Genomic DNA, 19,039 nt, shown 5'->3' on the forward strand with positions numbered 1-19,039 from the left:
CCGCTCGCGAAATAGAGAAGGCTTGCGGTCTTGCGACGCGTCCGTATCGCCGAGGGAAAATTAGATTTGCCTGTTTAATTTCGTTCTCCAAGCGTGCGTAACTCCGGCACCAAATTGACTTCAGTGCGGTTTATCCGCCGGGATAGATCTCCGAATTCGTGGTTTCTTTGGACAGTAGTGTCACTGAATCAACGCGAGCTTCTCTACGCGATATTCTGATGTGCCAATGCACTAGTAGCTACTGAAACCGACATAATTTAGGCAGATTTAGATTTAAATTTCGAATTTTGATGCCGCAGTTTCCAACGTAGAAAACTGAACGCGCTGAGTTTACGTGGAACATCTCGATTAAGTGTTTATAATTTTGCCTGTTCGCGTAAATCGCGAATATATTGCGACCGGAGTTAAAAAAACATCAAATCACGTGGATCGACTACGTGCGTTGTTTGCTTCAACAAAGAACGGTTGGAAAGTGAAAATATTGAACGGGTTGAGTGTCTGAATACCTCGCGTGCCCTCTTATCCCCTTTAGTGTTTCCACTCTTCCAATTAATTGAAATCAGTCTATAGTGTTAGGGAGATAATATTCAGGTAAATCGAGCTTAATCGACCATCGACGTGCAGCTATGACTATATTTCACGGAAATGGAGCTTCAAATCGCGAATATCTATCGCATAAGCATCGAGACGTATAATATAAATGCATGTTACGTGCATGTGTCAGCTGTATATACACTTCATTGATATCATTTATGCACTTTATTCAGATGAATTTAGTTGAATTACACAGATGAATTTAGGTGAATATATTACACAAAATAGAGAAAGGAAGAGAGGCAGAAAGTTATTACATATGTTATATCTAAATAATTATTGAATTAGCAAGTAATTATTGATTTCATAGCGATACGTACGAGATACTGTGTGACTTGTACTGTAAACGTGTAGCTATCAAAACAAATTCACGCTACTTACGTCACGTAAGTGGGAGATTGTAGTGAAGGATATTGGTGATCGTGGGTTGTCGCGTGGTGGAAAGGGAACGAAGTGAGGACCAGAGAGGGGAAGAAGAAGACCCATGACACGAGGAGTGCGAAGGGATGCTATAGCGGGGTAGGTCGCTCGATACTGACCGCCCCATACATCTACGGATTTTACACACACACACACACACCTTTTTTCTCCTATTGCTTTTACGATTCATTTTCTACCTTCTGAATATTATGATGTCAGTTTCAATATTTTCTTGTCTAGTCTATTTCTATATCGCGTAAAGACGCAAACGTGCGTTGCCGTCAAATTTCAAGTAGTACTAATTATACTATTAAGTCACGCTTACGTCTCTAATGAGGGGAAGGAGGCAACAAACATGTTATTTATATCTCTGTTTTATTTTTCTGTTTCAGGTGAGTTATACTAAGAGATCTCAATATACTTTTGAATTCTGATCGCCAACGTAATATAAGTAACGAACGAGACTGTCACTGCTGATGCATTTAGGTAATTATTTATATACATGTGTAATAATATTTGTCTTGGAATTACACTAAAAAAGTGCTACAATGCTTTTGTTACAATCCAATGATTTGATAATTTGGCAAAGTATTTTTCAATTAATTAAATTTCTTAGTTTTAATTAATTGTTTATTTATTAATATTCTTGATGAACGAGTTTCTTGGCGTTCCACACAGTAAACGACAAAATTTATTATGACAGCATAAAATATGTTGTGTCAGCAAATTTTTGTTTCCGCGTTCGCGAGATGTTAATTATTTTAATATTTTATGAATATTGATTTTAAGTATGATTCGTATAAAACTATGCATAGCTAATAGCAACATGAATGTAGAAAATTAGATTTACCGACTCGTGTTTCTCGCTTTAGCGAGCAAATAGAAAACATTTATACAACATTGCAATTACGAGAAAGAGAGGCAGGATATAAAAACTGATTACACTGCGCGATTAAATAACACGTAAACATACAAAAACATATAAAAACGGAGATTACTAGTTAGATAATATATAGGAAATAATGCATACATTAAATAAGAGTATCAGAGATTTTCCTCGTACATGGAACTATGTAGTTCTACACAAAAAAGAAGCGACAGTCGTAAAAGAATGCGTGGTTCGATAACCAACTTTCAAAAACTTGAAAATTTTAACGTGATCCGTTTGTAGTCCATTATATCGGGATAACAAGTATAACTAGTAGAAGCAGTAAGAAGGGATAAGTGGACTTTTACACAATATGGAACTAAATGGACCTTTACGAGAGATGATCCGCGACAAGTTCGGTTGACAACCACTGGCAAGCAAGAGGCAGCTGAGCGGACAAAGAGCGAACGGTTATTGCAGGACGACAGTGCAGACTCGAAGCCGGCAAGCCGGGCCTCTTCCCCTTCTCCCTATGCTGCTTCACGTTCCGCAAGCTTTCTCTCTTTGTTCCGCCCCTGCCATGTATCCCTTGCATTTAAAACCTATGAACTACCTGCATCTACACTTCCTGACACTCGTCGTATTGGTAAAACTTTCTGGAATTTCGAGATTGAGCTCTGATTCTTTTGGTCATTGTCTTCTAACGTAAATAGAAGACTTGTAAGAATAGCGTGTCTCCCTAATCCGTAGCGAATTTATGGCATCACTTGTATTAAAGAATTGATATATTTTACTTTATTATGAACATATTATAATATTAATTATTAGGTGTATGCAAAAACTTTAGCCATTTTTTGTACTTTTTCGCTTTTTAGCTGCATATACATTATATACAATACAATGCAGTTATCAACAAATTTGGCCTCGTTTTTTTTACGATTTTCTGCCATCTCTCAGATAAATTTCTTTGTGAAAAAAGGTGTTTCGCCACATCTCGAAAGTACTATCTAGTTAATAGTACTGCTTCGATTGGGATAATTGGTAATCCGAAGGCGCCAAGTTGGGTGACACGCCGCGTGCGGAAAAACTTTCCAGCCCAGGGGATCGATTATGTAATTGCGAGTGAAACTGTTTACTTTTTATTTTCCACTTTATCTATTTCGTGTGAACTTTTTCAGTATTCACGATTACGTATCTCGGTTCGTGGGAAGTATAATCACTAAGGGGAGTGTCTTCCTCATCGTTTTCTTAAAAAACTATGCAATATTGTATATATTGAATACTTGCGAAAATACGTGAAACTTTTCATTTTCCTAGAGAAAAAGTTACGTGATCGCTGCCCAGGTCCAAAATGGTTTGCTAAATACGTAAAGTATGTGTAGCTTTTCATTGTTCATCGCGTTCACTATTATTGTCGAACGTTATATTTATCATTCAATCATGACATATGACGTTTTAGAAATTTCGATGCCAAAAACTCTCTCTTTAAAAACGTAAAAAATCGAGAATTTCAAGTTTGGATAATAATACCAGAGCGCTGAAAAAAAAGATTAAACCTTTTGCATACGCCTAATAATTCTTAATACAAAGTTTTGCGTCTCAATGTTGCTAAAAACGTCGCACGGATTTTTCAGTCAATCCAATAGTTCTTAAATCGATCAATTATTTGCATGTTATCACATTATGTTTAAAGTTTCAAGGCCTTTTAGGTTAGGTATAGACTTGGAACTTTAAATTTCGAAACTATAACTTTAGGATGTCTATATGTTGTACCGAAACTTGTTCAAGCCTGTTATTTCCACTTTTGTATTGTTCATTCAGCAGATGAACTTTGGGCATCCGTTGATTTGTAATGGGAAACACTCGTTACAGGAAACGACTCAATAGACATAAAAAATCCAGAATGTTGCTAGGGATGTCTAGAAATTTGGCAGAGACAGTGCCACACCAAATACATAAGTCACTATAATCGGTCGTCGAATCCGTGTCGACGATAGTTTTGCTGAGAGGTGTACCTAAAGTGTAAAACAAACAAAGTTCGGATGTGTTGTTTCTGATGGTGAAGCATGTATCATTCTCATCGTGACCGTGTGACCCATCGTGACTGTCTAGCGAACTATTTTTCTAAATAAGGTGAAAGTGTCGGTTATCCAAATGTGGTGGGATACGAGCGTCAATTTCTCCGAGAAATCGTGAGCGACGTTACGAAGAGATTACTTTAGCCCCTGGTCGTTATCAGCGGGGATCGAACTGTGTGCCTGGCTTTCTCGCACAATGCGACACTTGGTCAGAAAGGTGAAGTTAATTCCTATCTTCTCTAATCGCGAAATTCATTAAAGTCAACTACAGACTGGTTTAAAATAACATTATTGAAAAGCGAAATTTTATGTCGGAATAGTGTCAATGATAGAGTAATGAAAAAATCTGTCAGATGATCTGTATTTTGCGAACGTTTACCGCAAAGTGAGAAAAGCAAGTAATGAGGGTAACTGAGCACAATTTCAAATTTCATGTCGCTATCATCCATCGCCTCATTAAAGATTCATATTGTTTTCTCTCTCTCTCTCTCTCTATTTCTTTTTCATCCGATCCTTCCTGTTCCTTTCTTCTTACAACAAAGTACAGTCCTTTCGTTTAATTCAGGGTCGATTGATGAAAACGCAATCCAAGACGAGCTCAAATTAGGTATCCATCGATATTTCTCCTCCTCCGTTTAGCATTTCTGTAGTTTTTGTCTTCATCGTAAACGCCCTTAAACGTACCTTCTCCCGTTCACTCTCGTTTCCATCTTTTCGCCTTTTTGTCCATGGACCACAAAATCATCCCAGTGTACGCAGGGACGTTGAAATTTAGCGAAGGATCGATCTTGGCACATGTCTCCGCAAATTTTACTCGTTCTTCGACTTGATTTTTCTGTAAAGCATCGCTTTTCCGTGGAACGGCGTTTCGTAAAATGGTCGGATGGTTCATAAAATGAAGCGTACTTACAGATATTCATGCAGCACACACAACATACGTATACATTTATACACGTTCCAGCGAGCTGGTCGACGTCAACCGCATTCCGCTGTTCGCGACGAGCGATACCCGAGCGAGCGCGTCGGAGTAGGTGCGCTAACCTGAGAGAGAAACACTTTGCTTTACTTGGACTCGTGCACAGAACCCGCCTCGGGGTGATTCCAGTCGCTGGGTACACGAGAGATAGTACGCACCCGACGGTGAACGCAGATAAGCGAGGCGCATTAAACTCACAGTGGTCCGTAATAATAGATTGCGCCCGGCCCCGGCGATGGCGAGCCGAGCTGCTCCTAGAGCCTCCGCATGTGCTCGTGCCGCATAGAATGCACTTTTGACTATCGTAACTAGCGCGCGAAACCTCGCGATGCGAATTTGAGTCTCGAACAGAAACCGAAATGCGAGAGTCGATCAGACTCTATTGGCCGGGAACGAGTATTCCAACGTCGAATTGTACGTTACAATTTGTAACTTGGAAGGTAACTCGTTTGCCTCTTTATTTCGCCTCTTTATCCGGTGAAATGGTGAAAAACAATCGTGAATCTGATATTTATTTGATATTTATTTTACAAAGTTTAGTAAATCTGCTGTTGTTTAGAACATCATCATATTTCGAAGAATTTTGCGGGGAGATTACTGTTGAACCCGCGGGAACGCGGAACAAACTGTACCGTCCTACGTCGAGCATTGCACAGTTAAGTCCGTCAGTTCTCTCGAGAACAGACAGGTATCAGGAACTGTCGGACAACAGGTTCTCGCGGCCGCGTGCACGAGCGGCACATAATGAATGCAGATACTCTCGGCCCGGTGATAACGAGAGGCATTGAATTAAATAAAGGTCCGACGGTTTTTTGCGACCGGCGCAAGGAGGGGTGACGGAGGGAGCGCGCACGCGCGCGTATGCGCCGGTACGACCTCTCGTAGCGAAGAAACTCGACTTTTTCGCCAATTACCGTGACAGTGACACAGTTCGGGCAAACGAGTTTTCCAGGTTGCTTTAATCGAGAGGGAACGCTTGCCGTGCGGCTGCGTTCAATCAGTTCCCCACTTGTTACCCCTCGCGATCGCGCGGCAAGCGCGCGTGCGGTGCATCGTGATTCCGCGTTCTTACGCGGGCTCTGGACGTATCGCTGCATCGCGATGGTGTCAATCATTCTAGTAAAATCATTCTAGTATTCGAGTAAAAGGTGCCACAAACGTTTATTTGTACGATTAAGATTTGAGGAAGCGCGAAAGAAAATTGTTATTACCTTCCTCGTTGTTTCAGGACCGCGACAGATGGGACGCGAGATGACACGTGATTTCATCCCTTTAATTGTTCACGATTCTATTGATGAAAGGACGACTTGATTTGATTCGTCCTTTCGCACGAGCCATTGATTTAGAATTTCTATCCAACTATTATCTATTAATGATCTTGTTCTGGCTTTTCTCGCTTAACTGTTATCGTTATTAATGCAATTAGATTGGACATACTGGGCGTTGCGCGCGAGCAACAATTAACCCAAATTATTTTAAATTATATTGATTGAATTACACGGGACCGATCGCGGGCAAAACTCTTTAGTTTAATTGTGCGTGTTATGTCTCGAAGTCAAAGGTTTGCTTTGGTGCGTCCAAAGCGAGGAGCATCCTCGAGCTCGCTCCGTCTTGGTAATGCCGACTGATTTGACGACACGATGAACGTGTCGAACGTGTCGATGCAACGGCGACATCACGATCACGGGCTTATCATTTTTCCTGCTGAATTGCTTTGTCGCCACCATCATCGTCATCGTCGTCTTCATCGTCTTCATCGTGACGCGTACGTACCGCGCGTGCGGCGTTGCGACATTAATTAGCCGAGCGGAGCGAAGACAACTGGTCGGCAAGGTCGCACCGCTTGCTCGCCCGTTGGTGCTCTGGACCCTCTTCGACGACAGCTGACAGCCGACGTGCGCGATCCGGGTAGTATACGCCTCTTGGTATTAATCGCACTACGAACGTTTCCTGCGTACAGCGGTGCTCAAATCGTCACGGCGGTGATGATGACGACGACGACGACGGATTGCACGTCTGGTCAATGCGACGTTCAAACACCCGGTGTAACCTCATGTAGGATAAGGAACGTTACGGACGCATCCGCGAAGACGGTTTTCATCGGTCACTCGCTCGCGATTGGTATATCAACTTTTCTACTTGCGTTTCCGTTTCACAGTATAGGATTACGTAATTAATCGGGATTAGCATAAAGTTGTTAATTATTTTCATAAAGGAATTGTGAAAGAAATTGAATTCTGCGTTAAATTTTACACGTTGAATTACAAATCTTGTTGTACTTGTGTCAAAATGAAGAACGCGGCTTTGCCGTGTAACGGCATGCTCTTGGGAAAAATCGCCAAGGTATCGAGCTCAATATACGTAGACGTAGGAGATTAGAAACTGACATTTTCTACTCTGCGGAGTGTGTAACAGGTAATTAACTCTCGCACCAAGTGTTCGCGAGGAGGGAAATCCACGATGCGATCGGAGAGAGGGAAAGAGAGCGACGCGGAGGGAGATAGAGGAAAAGAGAGACAGAAAGACAGAGAGAGAACGGAACATTATTAAGTGAATTACACGTTGAGCAGGTAACACTGTATCCTATCGCAAGCGAGTTCGCGCATCCCGATGTACGGCTACGCGTACCGCGCGTAACGCGAAACTACTATTATCCCAAAAAAGGGATTCTTCTGTTTCAAGAGCCTGCAAAAGAGCTACGGCTGCGTTCGCACTTGCCGACCAAGGACTCGGAGCTTATCGAGAGTACTGGTGCCGGCAGAACGAATTCGTGCTTTCGACATGTTTCTCAAAATTGTTTCTCGCATATTTGTCTACGAAGACAAATGACGTACTGTCGAAAGCGAAGCAAGAGGAAAAGCGAATTTCTTTGAACGTGTGTTCCACGTGTTCCAAGACAATGCACAAGAATCTCAAGAATTTCCTTAAGACTTGTTACGCTTTCTCTTAAAATGACAAATAGAGCTATTAGGAAGACATTGATAAAGAAAAATGAAAGATGGGATGTGTATAATGAACGTAAGCTCTCGATGGAGAAGATTTCAAGTGCGATCAATGAAAAAACTGGGTCAGGAGGAGGTGCCGAAAGTTCCTGCCAAACCTGTTATGCAATTCACGCATTAAAATATCAAATATGTTTTATTCATGTCGCTCACCAGGTTGCGATCAAAGTTATATAAAGCCCGAAGTTGAAGGCTACGGAAGGAGGAATATCACATTATACAATATTTTTAAGATGTATGCATATGTATGTGTGTGAGCATATAGATCGTATCTCTTTTACTTGGACTAATTTTTGTATAAGATGCAGATATAAAAATCAAAGAAAAAACGAAATCATGCAATGTTAATCGCCGTTGATAGATACAAAAATGCGGAGGCTCGCCACGAATGCTTTTAGCGTCCGATACGGTACCAAGCTACGGGTTCGAATCGTATCCCTGACGTTCTTCCTGCTTGAAAGGGGCACGCAGGATTTGCTATGCGCGGGAAGGGTCGATGGCGCGCGCGTTGCGCCCAAGATGGAACGGAAGGGGAGAGACCGACGCGACGCAAGGGATGAGAGTCGGCGGGCCGACCGACCAGGAGAAAGATACGAAACAGCTGTGCCAGTTCTATAGAGACAAGTCTTAGTATACCGACCCATACGGACACGCCATGTAATACCGTGCCAGAGTTATGCACCCTTCATGAGCAGGGGCGCTCATCCCGCCGTGTACACATCGAATGAGTTGTCACCGTTGTTGTTTCGGTGCATTAATCGGCATTCAGTGGCGATATACACGGTGAAGACCTCGATCACGTTCCGCAAAATCGCGAAACTCGTGAAAACAGGAATACATAAAGAGATTAATGTTACGTGAGAAGTAACGTGTAACACCATGCTATTAATACGCTGAAGTAGTTTAGTAATCATCTTTATGTCTAAGATAGAACTCAATATCCGTGAATATTCGGAGAAAGTATGTAGAGTCTTTGGCCGCGCCTTTCTATCCGTCATTTCTGAAATATAATTGGTATTTTCTTGAAATATATAATTGGCTTTCCGCGAGATACACAACAACGCACGCGATAGCGATCGAACGATAGTCACGAACGGCGCATTCCCGTCTCTCCTTTGCATCAAACTGTTACTCCCAAACTGTTAATGCTCCCAACACGAGCGCTTTTTTCCGTGGGTGCGTTTGGATCGAGAGTTACATCGTCGCGATTTCTTTAAAGTTCTTTGGACTAACTTTCGCGGTGACTATCGCCGTTCTAATATTAACTCGACTGAATAATACCGTAGTTTAACCGCCCGTGCAAGAACGGTTACTATGAAGGAGTGCGAAAGAGGAACGAGGAATAACGAGTGCTGTTGCGCCATATAGTGCGTCGCTCTCTATTTCGGGAACGATAGCATCGGTGGGAAAGCATCGAACTTTGAACCTTGCTCTCGATGATAAATACGTTGCACGTGGCAACGTTCCGTGGCGATTGTACTTCGTCGCGGAAATCGGTGTTTCCAAGTTTTCGTACCTTTCACATAAAAAACAAATAGCTAAAGAATTGGAACGTGTGTTAATAATTATTTACCGTTAGTTAGACGAACGGCCGCGGAAATGGAGCGAAACCTACTCATCCATTTATTCGAGATTTCTCTGCGTGTATTCGCGTGCAATCGATCTTCAGTTCCATTCCTTACTTTCGCATTCTTGTGTCTTGTATTTCCTTTCCATGTGTAGCATAGAAGACGACTACTTGGTCGTGTTACGAGGACAAAGAGTTCCGTGAACGATCGGAGCGATAGAGTCCCGATAAATACCATCTTCTGCCTTGGTATTCCCGCGTCTTATCGGGTGTGGCCGATAACTAGGATTCGAGCACTCCTTTCTATCCTCTCGGTGGCATTAACCTTGCCGATCCTCTCGTGCGTCCCGTCGCTCTGCGGATATCTGCGTGGCCGCGAGTTAACACTGGCAGGTACTCGGCAATCGCCGCGATAATGGCTGAAGTTCTACGCGACCGTTAGGTATGGCGAGTTGGGTTCCTACCCAAGGATATGCGCGTACGGTGCAAGTACTCCGTACTACGCTCTCGCAGAGAAATGGTGTAGCAGTTCTTCCGCGGCGTGATTTTCACAAACAAAATATTGTAGATGACGTAGAAACTTAACGATAAGGTTGGATTCTGAGTACGGAATGATATTCTCCGGTGCAAATACCGTTACCAGTATTCGAAACAAAATTTGTCTAGCAGGTACCTTTCTGTGAATCTCTTCAAAAGAAGAGTCGTAAACTGTGGAAATTTTGGCACGTATACCTACGACCGACCCTTCGTGTTTTGGCAGATTTGAAGTTCTGCAACCAATTTCATTTTCTCACATGTGCCCAATAGCTCTCGAAACGTAAAATTTGTCCAATGTATTTTTAAATGTCCCATAATCAGGACTCGAATATATTCGTGTATTCGTCCTTTGAATTATTTCACCAATTCTTGCCTTTGCAATATAATGGGTATATAAACCTACATAGAGCGGGTCATAAGCTCTGACATTAATATTTTTGTATATAGCCATAGTATTGTTGCTACGTAGTCATTTCTGTTTGAATTATGTTCCTATGACTTTTGTCCAAGTATACGAATAATTTAAATTGTCAATGGTGATCTGATCCCAAATACGTTACTGCTTTGCGACACGTGTTTTTCAACAGCAATTGTACAGCAGTTTTTGAAATAAAAACAAGTAAAATTAAATTACATCACACTTTCTCTCCTTCTCTCTCCCTCTCGTAACCATCTGCCGGTTTCTAACTATTCTATGCTACGCATTCGAGGGTCATGGAGGTACAGGGGGGAAAAAATTGTTGAACATTTCCTAGTCAATTGTCAGTGGCGACGAGGATGCGGATAGATTCGCTGTTGTCAATGTGGCTCATTGGTCTTAGCTGGTAGAGATGCTGCAGAGTATGGCGCGTCACAGGTTGTTGATCCTTTCTTCTCGCTTCTCCTTCTCTCCTTCATCTCGTCCTCTCTTCCACGTTAGGACGCGTCCTCCTCTCTGGTTCCATAACCCGTCCGCAGGGTGTGCGCGGCTTTACAAGATTATTACTCACGGATGACAGGTAAAAGGCACGATCTGGCCCGAGCACTGAGACCGAGTGGGTGTGGTGGCTTCTCTCGATCATGCACGTACGTGCACGGAGACGATTTTATTTCGCAACCGCTGTCGCTGATCGCGAAAGAAATGGTCCATCCTGCTGCTATGCGCGCATCGTCACGATCTCTCGCTGTCGAGACTGACACAGCGATCACGTTCAAAGATCACGGTGTTGCTTACGGTGTTGTTAAGATAGTGTACATGTTGTCTTGAAGAACCTTGATTAATTTTAAGGTGTGTTGCAGTCGAAAAAGATATTAGCTTTTGTTATATTGACATATATTAGTTGTGCAAATTAGTTCGGTGCTTTCTTTTTAACAAATTTGTTTTTTCTTCTTTTTTCGAGAGGAGATTTTCCAGCTGCCCGACAGATGGAGAAAGTATTAGAAACTGATGCCAGATATTGCGAAGATTGACATGTTTATTATTTCTTTGTAATAAAGGCTCAATTCCTTAAAAAACAAGAAAGCACCAAATTAATTTGTGCACCTAATAGATAATGGTATTCCTCTACCATATCAGCCATAAGCATATGAGAATATGTTGTAGACCTAGTGCAATCGTCTCTTTTTCGGAAACGTGGTAATCTCACAAGGCGATACGTTTCGTGTAGAGATGCGATTACTCGCACTCGTCGTGATCGGTTCACGAGTATCATCCTCGGAATCAACGGCAAAATCACAGCGACCGGTCGAAGCGCCAAGGTCGTGGACTTTGAAGGTTGAAGAGAAACTGGAAGGTGAGGAACTCACGGGGAATGGCGTGAGAGGAAAGGAATAACCCGACGAAAGAAAGAGATAGTAGCTGAGAGTGCCTCTCTTGCTTGGAATGGATGATAATTGCGCCTTGCACTTCGTCCATTCTATATGACCGATCCCGAATATTTAACAAACATGGCCTTCTCATCTCTGACTTGAAGGGGTGCGAAACTACGTTCTTTCGCTTCCTAACCGCGCGAGCGTCAAGTTTCTCGAATGCATACTCGTCCACCGTGTAATAGCACGGACCCGATCATTGAGGACCAGTCGATAAATACGTTCCTTACCGCGTTTTGTCCTCACGATGCCGCCACGAATCCCATCGCGACGACGTTGCCGAGCGCGAAAATCGCGTGTAACTTTAACAACCTTTTATTTAACCGTGAGGCACATATCGACTAAATACGACTCTTGACGCACTCAACGTCCTTGCATTTATATAGTCAGGCTCTAAACAATTCACGAAGAATTATACATTATTCCGGAATTAAACATTGTGGATAAAAATTCGATCTCGGATTCTCTAAAGTAGACTTTCTAAAGTGGACTCTATAGCGTATGATTAAATAGTAAAGATCGCAGCTTTGCAAGGCATTGTTCTCCTTTATTGATATATCGATTCAAATATTGAATGAGACTAGGTTAGAGATTATAGGACATTCTCTCTCTCTCTCTCTCTCTCTCTCTCTCTCTCTCTCTCTCTCTCTCTCTCCCCCCCCCCTCTGTTATCTCTATGAGTAATATACTACAAGTATCTGTCGGTGAAGGCGATGGAGTTTCAACGGATTACCCACGCAAGCAGTTACTATGGCAAAACTATACGCGATAATGTTTGAAAAACAAATAACACGACGGCAAAGGAAAACTACCACGGATAATCGCATGCAAGAGAAAGAGTTTTCCTATTTTGATATCTAAGTTTAACAAGATAATAATGCACGTTGGGTAGGTGTGTGTGTGTGTGTGTGCGTGCGTGCGTGCGTGCGTGCGCGTGTGTGTGTGTGCGCGCGCGCGCGTGTGTGTGTGTGTGTGTTGGGTTGACCGGGAAACTCGCGCCGATGCTTCTAACAAAACTTGTATTAATTTTTAATACAAAGTTGTGAATTTGACTTTCGCTAAAGGAATCTCGGCACGAACTTTCCGTGTATTATATGTACTTATATGTGCTTTCCTCCACTCCTCTCTTTTCGTCTTCCCCTGTTAACTATGCTGTCATTCTTTTGTTACTGTTGCCATTACTGTTTGCAAGTATACGTGTATCTTTCAAATCTTATCTTAGCATACATATCTTATTAATATTATTTTTTTTCGCATCGCGCATCGCGCCAGCTCGAAAAAAAACGGAATAATACGTTAAATGAAAAATTAAAGAAACATTCCAATTAACCGAGAAACGCGCGCATAACGTGCCGAACATAAGGATGGCTCTGACATAAAGCTGTCAGTGGCGCCCGCGACCAAGAGTAGGAATAATGATAATGGTAATCCGTGGCAAGGCGAGAGAGTAAGTGCGGCAACCTCTGGTCCCCATCCCTCGCGCGCCGATCGCTCCCGCCACTCGTACGACTCTCCCACCCTCGCAAGCGTTGTTCCCTCGCGTCGTGATTTTCTCCTGACCCCCCTTGAGCTGAATCACTATTGCCTCCCCCACCATGGATTCGGTCAGCATGATGCCGCGCGCACGATTCAACCTGTTTTCCTCCCCACCGCGCGTGCCCCACGACAGAACACTTCCGCCCCTCTTGTTGCTTCTCGGTATCCCCACTCGAACCCAGTTTCCGGACCCCTCCGTTCCGGAATATGGCTCGCGCATGCGTCTGCCGCGTGCGTGCGTGCATGCGTGCCCGCGAGCGAGCGCACCCGTGTGCGCGCGTGTTCGTGTAACAATAATAAGAAGAGAGCAACTCTATGAGGAACCAACGGCCTCCGACCCGTTCACCCTATGCTAGGTGGAGCCGGCCTGATACTGTACCCTCGACGACTCTCAACCTGCAGCGTACTGCAGCTGCCTCGAAATGATGCAAGCGCGAGGCGTTATATTATGTTAGTTGCGCTGGATTAATACACGTTTCTCTTTCGATAATAATATCGCAATTGTTTCGGCAAAAGTATTATATTTTTCCAACATGTCACATTGTTGTGACGTGTCTGGCGCATCATTCTTTTTTCTACTATTTAAAATGCACTTTTCAATAAGCAGTAATATAGGAGCAGTAATACAGCATGTAGTACGTCAGTAATATTTAAAATTACTTTATTGATAAGTACATGCGAAAACATGACAATTGCTTAAAAGTCATGCAAGTCTTGACGAACGAAATATTTGTACTACGTATTAGAGTGCTGCATTAACGAAGAATGGCAAAGATTTTGAAACACTTTTCAAAACAGAGATTTATAAGTATTTCTTCAACATTTTTGTTAACATTTCTAAACAAATTAAGTGGACTTGTTAGGCCATTTGAAGATCATATCCATATAACTGGTTTATACAGATCTTATCGTACGTTGGTGTGAACGATTGTACGACGTTTCTGTTATCGAGGTCAATCACGCTTCCTCTTCCCAGGGCAAATCTTGGCGAGAAATTCCGACCCCAAGTAATCTCAAGCTGAAAACACTTCTTCTTGAGGTTGAGCTCCACTGCGGGTGTGACCGTGAACGAAGAGGCAGGAAAGCAAGACAGCGTTGTGGAGCAGTATCTCTGTCCTCGCCCTCCACCTCCTCTCACGTGGAACGATGTGTCTCCCTTCTCTCAGTTAATCCCCACCCCCGATGAGGCAAAGTGGACACTCGTCGAAGCGGCGGTCGTGGTGGTGGGAGCTCGGATCGGGTGAGGGAAGTTGGGGGCCACGATAGCGTTGTCGCGCGCGCACGACGGAGGAGAAGGCGAGGGTATAGTGAGGTAGGATGAGGTAGGGTTAGGCTGGTTTAGGTTTAGGTTAGAGACGTGTCCTCCCAAGAGGGGGAGCACGGAACTCGTTCGTGGCCAATGCAAGGGGGAAGGGCAACAGGGTTGGTGGAGTAACCGGAGGGGGACGGGGGAGGGCAGGTCACTCCGGAGATCGCCGAGAGATGACACCACCGCGCCCACACGATGCAATATAGCGGCGGTTGCGCTCTCCTGCAGGTGTAACGTACCGCGCGCTGCATGCCGCTACCGCACCCGTCTGTTTTCCTCCCTCGCTGGTTGGTCTTCTCGCGACTTGTCTCCCTCCGGCCCCTTCCTTTCCGTTGCTCCTTCTCTTTCGCTCTTCGTGTGCTCGCCAATGTTCCTCCTGCATTCCGCTACGAGTACGCTACCTCGGTTACCGAGCTGCGCTCACTAGAGATCTTGCGCGCGGCCTTCTGCTCGTGCACTAGGAGCGTACGGAATACGGTCCTAACGATTATGCGGTATCGTCCTGCTGCCGCTACGGTTGCTTCTCTCGCCAACAGCGCAAAGCCGTCCTCCATTCCTCCAACGTTGTCGTTTCTCCACCTTTCCTCGCTCGACCGATCGTCTCTCCTCGTCCTCTCTCTCTTGCGCGTATTAGCTTACAGCTAGCCGATTGCCGCCACCGACTGCACGCGAATCTGTCGCGTCGTGGCAAGTAGACGCCGCATTCATAATCGCGGATTGCAATTTGCAATGAGGTTTTCGATGGCTACGTAATATTAATAAGATCAGTTTTCTATATTGATGTATGAACGTACCGTGTACCCTAGAGAGGTCATCTCTACGCATTTGTACAATCTTTTATCCGAGGCTTATCAAACTCTTTTATCTTGACCAGTCGACCTGCTTCTTAAGTTAACTTGTTTCGTTCGCAATTTGCATGAGATGATGCGCATCCGCATTTTCGGTATCATCGAAACTGCATTTGTGCTTTTATCCGCAATTACCTCACTCCTCGTTTCTACAAACAATGTACGCGTCTCCGTTCTATGGTTAATTCCACGGGTATTACTATGCGGACAAAATGGAGAACACATACACACTCGGTCCGTCGAAGCCAAAGGCCAAGGCGCTGAGAATTTTTTAACATTTAAATCGCGCCGCGCGCGACACACGGAGTACTACATGTATAAATATTACGATTTTTTATCTACATCTCTGCTCTACCTCTCCACGCTATTACCATATTCACGTGACCTCTCTCCGCAAGCCCCCCCCCCTCTCCTTTTGAGTGTAGGAAGATGTAAGTTTCGTGGATAAACAGTACTTATCGCAGAAAAATCTTATTTTCTTGCCGTGAATATGAATCTCCTTAAGGACGTTCATCGGCTAATCGATTTTCTATATATTTGCTTGAAACTTGGACCATATACTATTAATAGTGTTATTTATATACCTGCTCAGTTGTAAGAACCGTGCCCGTACCAAAGTCGAGATATTCAATGTCAAAGTTACGAATTTTAACACGTAAGGTATAGGCGAAGCGTGTTCTAGAGAGATATTTTAATTTCTTACGGCAGAAATTGTTTATGTATTTTGTTAAAAAGTTAATATATGATTCATGACGATGTTAGGAATGACATATTACAAGATGGAGATATGTAGCGGTATCCTTTATGCGTAATTATAATTCAACGTTCTTGATCTGACGGTATTTCGAAGCGTGTCGTTATGTGGAAGGAGAGCCGCCATGGAAAAGTGGCATCACTGTAGCGCAACGACACAAGAGTTGAAGAGAGAGAGTCTCAGTGTGTGTTGACATACACGTTGATGTTGAGCACGTGGTTTTCTCTGTTGTGTATGTATTTGCGTCAACAAAAAAGCAGCGTTGCCGGATCTCCGCTTCTCCCAAAGCATGGTAGTATACGTGTATACGTATAAAACGCAGAGCTGCATTAATTGTATTAGTGTGTAGAGTCTACGCTAAAAGTCATGAAGTAGGCAGAGGGTCACGCTGTACGCGAAAAGAGAGCCGAACGTGAGCAAAACTTTTGGCTACGATTACAACCGATGAACGTCCTTAAAGATCTTCATTCCGTGCGGCGAATTTACGTTTACGCTCGAAACAGAATTCATCATGAATAATTCTCATGACGTTATCCTTTTCCAAAAGTTACTTGATTCACTGATATCATCTATTAGGATATTACTGATATCATCGAAATAAGCGGGAAATAGTGCGAAATAGTATCGCGCGCTCGGAGATACGCTTGTCACGCAAAAACGCAACTTTTTCGGAACTCGGGTCCTCGTATGCATGATTGACGCGTCGACGTCGACCGTTTCCGGAGGGAACCCTCGCGCCGGTGGATTTCCAATATCGGACAAGGCCCTATCGCACGCGCGGCGTACAGTATCGGCCATTGGTTACCGGCTTCGCAGTCGCCCACCTCTCGCGGCTTGATATTACGGCGTGTAGCACGTTAGCATATACAAACACGCACGGGGTCGAGAAACTGACGGCGGCAGCGGTATAAACTGGCGCAGAGTGAACGCGCGCGGGAATGAGCGGAGAGAAACGAGCCGCAGTGTCGCGAAATTAGGAGGGAACGCACTGCAGCCGCGCTGCTTGAATTTCTCGCCCTCCCGGCGGTTGCGAAATCATATCCAGATTGATACGAACGATACGAACGATCTCCCGTCACTCCCAAGTCTTAGCAATAGATTGTCCGCCGGTGAATACGAACAAGTCGAGACGGCGTGCGTACAACGAGCAACGTTAAGTTGTAATGAGAAGAAAAAGCTGAATGCATAGTAGGAAGATAAGATCGTGCCGTGAAGGGATAGATGGAGCATTTTCGCGACGACCCCGCGTATCGATCCTCGTTCCGTAACCTCGGCAAAGTTTCATTTCACTCTCCGCGCCCAGTTCCGCGCTCCGCGCTGGGGGGAGAGCGAAACATTTTCCGGCGGAAGATGACGTCGAAAGATTTCGATTCACCGCGTGGGCGGTGAATCGGGAATTCGACGGCGGCAGACTCCCGGGGATATTGTGCGCCGGGCGAAATTAAACCGGATTTCACGGGGGATTAAATGGTATTTGACGGGCCGCGAGGACGCGCGCGCGATCCCTCTGTATTTTGAGTTTGGGCGTGAATGTGACAGTCGGTTTATACGATTTTCGGATTGATGGGCTCGTCGCGCGGAATGCCAGGAAATTACGAAAATAATTATTATCCGCGCGGGGGGGGGGGGGCTCAACGCTGCCGCGTCCCGGCGTCGTGCGACGCACACGCGTACGCACGCGTTCGGTTAACGACGGGGTGGAGGATGAAGTGGGAACGGGCACGTCGATCGCGGATATTAACCGAGTGTGGAATCATCGTCCCTTGTACCACGGCCACGCGTCGCTTGCGCGATTCGGTAAAATCAAAATCTTGTCGGTCTGCCTCGATGAAAATGCTCATAATTGAGATTCACCGCTTGTCCACGCATCGATGATGGTATTTTTGAGCGAAACCATGCGGATTTTTGACATTTGAAAAATTGTAAAAGCGGGAAGGCATCTTGTGAAAAAAGACAGTACTTTGAATAAATCTTCCAATTTCGATGACGTTCCGCCGTGAAATCCGCGAGCTCTTCGATCGGTGAACGCTACTCACGGAATCCTTTCGTCGCTGGAGATGTGATCGCGTCCAGCCACGCACCGATAAATACTACGACGAGCGAAATCCCGATTGGTAGCTTGGCCATAGAGGCAGGTACGCGTACACAGTGCACCAATGGAGACGCATACGGGTATCCGGGGTACGCGTACAACGATACGGCGGAGAGAGCAACAATATCGCGGCGCCGCTGCCGTGCTCCGCCGTGGGCAATGCATCAGCCTCGGCTGACCAATCCCGATAATTTACGATTATCGATCCGGCCGTGGTGCTCAAATTTGCTAATTACGCAATAATTATACAGGGGCCGGCGTTAGATTCCCGACTGCCGCTCTGGCGCTCCGGGAAAACTATCGACCGCTGCGGAGTGGTATCGCGCCGTTTCGGACGGGCCAATAATAAGCCCCCGCTATGCGTGTCAATAGTTCATAGCTCCGTTGGACCGCGTATATATTGACCTGGTCCGCGACCGTTCTAGCGAGACGATCGGCCGCATCCGGCGTGCCTATAATATTGCGACACGAGTCCTGTGTGTGTGCCGCGCGCGCAGAGAGTGCGCGTTCTCGGTGCAATGGAATACCCGAGTAGAGAGGGAGAAAGAGAGAGAGAGAGAGGAAGAGAGAGACAGAGGAAGAAAGAGAGAGAAAGAGAGACTATACCAAC

The 19,039-nt window shown here is 44.7% G+C and overlaps 2 protein-coding genes across 9 annotated transcripts in view; one reads left to right on the top strand and one right to left on the bottom strand.

Annotated features, from left to right (window-relative positions):
* LOC105283081 (neurogenic protein mastermind) overlaps nt 1-19,039 on the top strand; it is a 138,683-nt gene that overhangs the window by 21,288 nt on the left and 98,356 nt on the right. The window lies entirely within an intron of this gene.
* LOC105283077 overlaps nt 1-19,039 on the bottom strand; it is a 28,318-nt gene that overhangs the window by 7,965 nt on the left and 1,314 nt on the right. For 2 of the 8 annotated variants that reach the window (XR_894632.3, XR_894627.3), the window contains exon 1: nt 4,645-19,027. The exons of 3 other annotated variants lie outside the window; for them this stretch is intronic. The gene's annotated coding sequence lies outside the window, so the exon portion shown is untranslated. Of the gene's footprint in view, nt 1-914; nt 19,029-19,039 lie in introns of those variants that run through there. 3 more of the 8 variants (XR_003406566.1, XR_003406568.1, XR_003406565.1) reach the window with 3 other exon arrangements.

This window comes from Ooceraea biroi, chromosome 5 (genome assembly GCF_003672135.1).
Source record: "Ooceraea biroi isolate clonal line C1 chromosome 5, Obir_v5.4, whole genome shotgun sequence".
NCBI classification, from domain to species: Eukaryota; Metazoa; Arthropoda; class Insecta; order Hymenoptera; family Formicidae; genus Ooceraea; species Ooceraea biroi.